This window comes from Microtus ochrogaster, chromosome X, assembly GCF_000317375.1.
Source record: "Microtus ochrogaster isolate Prairie Vole_2 chromosome X, MicOch1.0, whole genome shotgun sequence".
In the NCBI taxonomy this organism is placed as follows: Eukaryota; Metazoa; Chordata; class Mammalia; order Rodentia; family Cricetidae; genus Microtus; species Microtus ochrogaster.
In genome coordinates, this window is record NC_022026.1 from 45268695 (window position 1) to 45276037 (window position 7343).

Genomic DNA, 7343 nt, shown 5'->3' on the forward strand with positions numbered 1-7343 from the left:
AGAGGCAGAGGCAGAGGCAGAGGCAGAGGCAGAGGCAGAGGCAGAGGCAGAGGCAGAGGCAGAGGCAGAGGCAGAGGCAGAGGCAGAGGCAGGGGGATCTCTGTGAGTTTGAAGTCAGCCTGGTCTACAGGGTGAGTTCCAAGACTGTCAAGGTTACACAGAGAAACCCTGTCTCAAACAAAACAAACAAAAAAAGAGTGATGACCTTGAGGTCACCATTTCAGGAGAAGCCCACAGTCCACAGAAAAGAGGTCTTTGGAGGGAGGCACACCATGAGAAGAAATGAAGCCCAAGACCCAAATCACCTTGAAAGTAGATCTTCCAGCCCCAGCTGCACCAGCCAATGCCACATGGACACAATCTGAACATCCAACGTTGTTCTTCCCAACTTCCCAATTCACAAAGTCAAGTGTTTTTAAGCTAAACAGTTTCAGGGGAGTTCGTTTCATAAAAATGACTACCTGGAAAATTTTTTCGGATCATAGGAGAAAAATTGATTTTCAAAATGCTCCAGGCTACTGACTGACAAACCTTGCAGAAAATAGTTATGTCCATTTAAATCACCTTAAAGACAACAAGCCATTAAGCGAGACAAACAATCGTTAACTTAACTGGAATTTAGAGATTAAAGTTTTGCATCCATCCTACTGGCCACAGCAGATGCCTGCAAAGTACAGTTGTGCCAGTACACAGCTGGCTGTCACAAATACCACTTAGTGACCAAAGAACTGAAGACAGAAGGGTGATGTTTCAGGGGACACCTTTTTGGAAATTTCTCTGGAATTCAAAAGCTACTCCACCTCTGCATCCAAAGAAGGTTAGTGACATTTCTCAAAGTAGGAGACAAATTCAGGGGCATGTGTAGTCACAGCAGAGCAGAGAAATTCTATTTGTAGGCCTTTCAGGAAGGGAGTGGGTGGAGAGAGAGAGAGCGCTTCTGAAAAGCTAGGGGAAAAAGGGGGAAAAACAAGGATGGAAGGGGGGAGAATTTTTGCAAATGGAGTAGAAGCCAGACAGCGTTTCACTATGAACAGAGTCCATCTTAGAGATGAGAAGTGTAACACTGTGTGTTTGAACTCTGAGCCTTCTTCCCATTGTCATTTGAAATCAAATGAGTCCATGGAGCAGGCAGCTGGATGTGTGAGCACCAATCACCCTTGGAATCCTGAGCAACACGAAAGAAAACTTTGTACTGATATGGCAAAAAAGCAAAGCTTTTCCTAAATGACTCCAAATACACTACTATAATCTTTAAAGACACCCATATTGTCAACACATGTTCGTTATATCCCCCCCCCCCCGACACACACATTTTGTTTTGGTTTTGTAACAGGATTATATGACCTCAAATTCACTATACAGACAAGGATGGCTTTGAATTCTGATCCTTCTGCCTCCACCTCCTGAGTGCTGGGATCCCAGGCTTGTAACAGCATGCTTCATTGATGCAGTTCCCAGGATCAAGCTCCAGGCTTTGTGCTTCTAGAGAAGTGCTCTCCCAGATGGACTACACTCCCAGTCCAACGTTTTGCCTTTTATTCAACATACTGATTTTCATCTTTATAACACTGACTATCTTTCCAAAGGCATTATTTCATACAGCTGTATGGCTGTCTTAAACACTCCATTGTTTGCAGTTATTTTTCTGTTTTAAGATATCGACACACATGTTCTTGCTTGTGGATTTGGAAAAACTGCTTTCTGGGGCAACAAAGCTTCTATTCATTAAAGGGTCAGTATCTTTGGAATATTCCATGTTAGAAATTCAGAGTTATTAACCCAGAAAATCAGTTGGCTTCGAATCAAAGTCTAATTATGTCATATGCACCAGTGAATGGAGGCCAGTGTTTTGTTGGTTGAAGACATCCAGAGAAGGCGGGTACATTGACCTTCACCTTCACCTGGCTGAGAACATCTTTGACAGATATGGCAAGTTCTGGCCCGGAAGCTGCATTGATGCTCTTCCTGTCTTTTCTCTGGGATTCTGGAAAAAATGCCCCCCAAAAAGAAACTTAGAGCCCTCTCTTTGAAGTCAAGGAACATTCCTAGACTCCATTGCAAGCAAAACACTCTTGGCCCTGAAAGGCTAATTCATCTCTGAACTAGAGAATCAGGGAAATGTAGGTGACTGAAGATCCTGATATTTATTTACCCTGATAACCTTTCTCAGCTTTCAACTTTTGTAAAACTGTGTCTTCTGACCAAAAGAAGATGGCTTTGAGGATTACAGCATTGAAGTAAAGGTCAAATCTGATTTTAACAATTTCTACCTAATATTGGATTTACTGAAATGTTTATGGGTGGCATGCGTTGATGTCTACAACTTACTTTGAGTGCACCGATAATAAGTACAACAAAAATATCATAGTTGATGGGCAAATAAAGTCATGACAAAGTCAACGTCAGGAGAATGTTAGTTGTAGAATGTAGGTGGAGGCATATGGGTGTTTTGACTTCTTTTAGCCTTTTTCTATCATATATTTCATAACAAAATTTTTTAAAAACATTACAATCAAATAGGAAGGAAAACTGGAAAATATTCATAAAGTTACTCCCCTTTTCCTCCTCTCTTTGCTCCCTACTCTAGTATGTGGTACAGTATCTATGGAACAGAGCATCCAAACCCAATTCCAAGCTACTAGGACAGTCCTACAGCTAGCAGGATTTTTCTATGGCATGAGTTAGCAAATTTTGTTTCTGAGAAAGCCCGTTAGTGAACACCTGAGATTTCATAGGCATAAGTCTGTTATAATTGCTCAGTTCTGCCATTACGTAGCAAAGGCAATCCCCCACAATAATTGTTTAAGACACGGTTGCTCTACTCCAGTTGATTTTGTTTTGAAAAAGCAGGTGTGACTGACTCACTTTTCTGTTTCTAGGCTTCAAATACTTACCTTCCATCAAGGAACTGGGGTAAACACGACTAGATGTCAACAATTTATATAAAGGTGTCATAGGTAACGAGAAAGGTCATAACAAAAGTGAAATAACAGGCTTCTCCATGCACACTTCACACACCCATCTCCTTTCACAGGGAAGAAGGTTGCTTGTTTCATCACTGAACCCAAGGTTTGCTATACAAGCATCTTTGAGAGAGGTGATATGTTCATACTAATTTCCAATGAGTGCGAACAATCCATCTCAGCTCCCAACTGCTAAGCATGTTGTTTTAATACCAGAATAAATACACACAACAAGTAATGGAGCTAAACTCCCAATGGACACCTGCCCATGCCAGAAAGCTTGGCCTACAAGAAGGCTGTCGGAGCCCTTGTAGACTTACACTTTCGTAAAGAGAGACACTAGAAATTATGCATTGTATCATAAGAAAGCTAATACTACTGGGGAGAAAAGAGTAAGAGGACTGAACATGCTAGGTCAGTGTGGGGGTTGTAGTATTGATGGGATGGTCAAGATAAGATTCATTAGTAAACCGAGCTACATCCCATATCAACGTTGGGTTTTTACAACAGACTTGTAGACTAGTATGGCCTGGAACTCTCAATGTAGCCCAAGCTGATGTTAAACTTGTGAGAGATAACTCCAGTTTAGACCAATAAGTAGCAAGAGAGGTCTTGAAAAGTGGTCCAATATTTGGCACATTTAGAAGATCGTGCTAGCCATGGTTCATGATAGATGGATCATTGAGTTTGTAATGAAGAATAATAAAAATGTAGCCTAGCTTGGTTGGATTTACCCACTAGATGGATGGGTGGAGCTGCTATTAACTGAAGAGGTGAAGACTATAGAAGTAGTTGTGGGGATTAATCAGGAAGTCTGCTTTCAACATGCTAAAACGGGCATATCTATTAGATATCCCAAATAGAGATGGACACATCAACAATGAAATATAAGTCTCTGAAATCCAAGGGGTCTTGGTTAAAACCCAAAAGAATCATATTTAAAGTAATAGTTAGAGCTGGATGATTCTTCCCGGTTGGCTAGCATAGAGGTAGAAGGTGCTACGCAGGCAGCCGCTGGAGAAAGCCATCAGTGGTCTTACCACAGATGTAGAGCCATATTCTTTTTTTGACTACTAATTGTTTATTGAAAACAGTAAGAGGTTCCATGACACCAAATAAACTGGTTCTGAGATTTCCCCAAGATAAATTTAACAGCTCCAGCTTCTTCAGTGTTTATCAAAATACAAAAGAAGAGAGTAGAGGTCGTCTTTCCATGGCAAATCGAACCCTTGCAGGCTGAGGGAGGAAGCTACTTCACACATGGAGATGGGGGTGCTCCAGGATGTGGGTCTGGAATGGATCAACCCTCCCGGCTTGCATGCGCTCCTGCTGGTGAGACCCAGGCCTCCTGCCAGTGCGTCCAAGTGGGCCCAAAAGTAAGCTGGGTATATAGGCTGCCACCTGGCCCGGCTGCACATCAAATACAAGCCAGGCCCTGCACCCCACAATGGCTCCCAGCCCACCCCTAGGTGACCATGTGAGTACAAGTACAAGCACAATGCTATGGAATGCAGGTGACTCAAAGACAGGCGAGTCACAGGGGCTCTACTGTGACCATGCAGCAGATGGTGGTTTGTTGTCACTTTCTTTCTCTCCTGTTCCCACGGCGGAAACAGGTGATCCGATGGACTAGAATTCAGGCCATTACTGCAAAACCTACACTAGGCATAGTTTCCGTTCTGTGTGTTCAAGTGTTCTTGTCCTGTATTTTTTTTAACTATTTTTTTTTAAAAAAAATTGTCTGAGTTTGGGTAAAAACCAACCACCAAATGGATACTGACACCAGTCTACAGTCCAATGGCTCCGGGAGGCCAGGTGCCCCTACATCAAATCCTTTCTCAATACTGACAGTGATTCTCTTTTTAGAATAAAAATAAAAGCTAAGTAATATTGCATAGGAGTACCAGAGACTGCGTCAGTGGAAACAGAAACTATTTACATCAAATAAAAACCTGCCTGCAGGCTACATCTGCACAGGTACAGCACAGTGCGATGCACACTGTGACCAACCCATGGAGACAGCATCTGGCACTCAGGACCACAGAGAGGAAAGTGGAGAGTGGAGAAGAGGAAGTGAGGGGGAGGAAGGGGTCTGGTTCACTTCGGGTTCCGGAGTTGATTGGTCAGCCAGTCTAGTCCTTCATAGAGCCTGTTCAAGCTGGTGGCACAGGTGGCTTGAATGTACCAGTTCCTGTGGCATAGAGAGTGCAGCCCCCGCTTGCCTGTGATTTCAGCCGCATTCATGGCATTGGGGAGGTCCTGCTTCTTGGCAAATACCAAGAGAACGGCATCCCAGAGCTCATCTTCAGCAAGCATCCTCATGAGCTCTTCATGGGCCTCGTTCACACGCTCTCTGTCATTGCTGTCCACTAGGAGGATCAAGCCTTGGGTGTACTGAAAGTAGTGGCGCCACAGTGGCCGAATCTTGTCCTGGTCGTCCACATCCCACATGGTGAAGCTGATATTCTTGTACTCACTGTCTCCACGTTGAAAGCAATGGTGAGAATGGTGGTCACAATTTCACCCAGCTTCAGTGTGTATAGAAATGTTGACCTCGCAGCAGCATCCAGGGCCACCATGAGAATGTGCATTTCTTTTTCTGCCAAAAAGGCTCTTGAAGAGGTTTGCAAAGATATTTCCCATGCTTGTGGACAGGTGGAAACGATACTGGCCAGAGACTTCGTGACGGCAGCTCCCAACCAATACATATTCTTACAATATGAACCTTCTATGCCTCATATGCCCACTGGTACAATAGTGGCAAGATCGTTTGTGGAGTCACCAACTACATATACTTGTCTTTGAGGCCCAACTCCATGGGAAGAAATATATACCTGGAAATATAAACTTGGTCAAAGTCCTATGGCTGGGGAAGTCACAGGCCCTAGTTGTAAGTCTACTATTGTTTTGTTAAATAGACATGTAACTAAACTGTCCTCTAAATATTTGTGTTTATTCCCATAAATTAGTGTTTTTTTTTTTTTTAGTGTGGGCCAGAGAAGCTTCTTATTGCGGTGTGACACAGTTAATGTAGAGACTCATCATAATTGCTCAAAGTGCTGAGAATATATAACTTTCACCTGCTCAGCTCTAAATGTGACAGGTATGGTCTGATTCCCTTTCCAAGAATCAAGGAACAACCTACAAGAGGGGCCAGAAAGATGATGAGCGCCGGAGGATGGAACCCTGTCTTCTGCGTGTGGCATGGCTGTTATAATCATGAACTCACGGCAGCTGTGACCCCCCCACCCCGCACATAAAGGGAAGTAGAAGGAGACCTAGTTAGAAAGAAGAGGACAGCCAGCGTAGAAGGAGGAGAGGGGAGTGGGTGTGATTAAATACATTGCATACTTGTATAAAATTATCCAAAAGTTTAAAAATAAAACATAATTATCTGTGTTGGAGCGACATGGCCTCCAACAATAATTCAAACAAAATTGTTTGAGACAGGGTCTCACAATGTAGCCCTAGCTGTCCTGGAACTGCTACGTAGACCAGGCTGTCCCTAACCTCACAGAGATGCACCTGTCTCTGCCTCCCAAGTGTTGAATATAGCAAACAATAGAGATCAGCCACTAACCGGAGAGATTCATTCATATTCATATATTCTCTCTCTCTCTCTCTCTCTCTCTCTCTCTCTCTCTCTCTCTCTCTCTCTCCTCTCTTCTCTCTTTCTTCTGTCTACTCTCTCTTCTCCCTCTTTCCCCTCTCCCTCTCCCTTTGTCTGTTTCAATTATAGCAGGTACAATACCATACGTTTAAGGGAATAAGATTCTTCATGCCACAAAGTCAAATCCCATGCTGTGTCCCTTTGGCTGTTGCTTACATGCAAAAAAATGCCAAGGATCTCGCCTGCCAAAGGAGATAACAAAGACTATAATTTGAGTACATTAAATCATGCCACTGGAATCAAAAGTTGGCAGTTATCTGAAACCATGGAAAATGCAGAGCCAAAGAAAGTTTCAGGAGAAATAGCAGGGGAAAAAATAAATCTGTGACATTTTAACTTAGAGAAAACTACTCTTTCTTGCTGCCTTTGAATGTTTCAAGACCCAAGGGGAGTGTTGAAATCCCAAAAGATAGTACCCAGGTTTTTCCATGCTTTTACCATCCCTTCCTTCTCTTTCTCTGAATTATTCTTATTCTAAAAGCTATCTACCAGGTTGCCCTATATAAGCCATGAAATAAATATGAATCATCATATGGAAAAAGGTATAGAATTAAATCATTTTATCAGGTCATTGGGTCTGTGCTCTGTTTCCTGTCATGACTACAATCTCAACCAGAATGATAACACATGGCAGGCTCTCCATGATTTGACCAACTCAAAGAATAGCAGCAATATTAACCCTACCTCTGCTTAAAAGAATGCTTGCTGGA

General features: G+C 42.9%; 1 pseudogene; it reads right to left on the bottom strand.

Moving 5' to 3' along the window:
• Positions 1 to 5060: 5060 nt before the first annotated feature.
• On the bottom strand, positions 5061 to 5606 carry LOC101992697 (annotated as a pseudogene).
• Positions 5607 to 7343: the final 1737 nt, after the last annotated feature.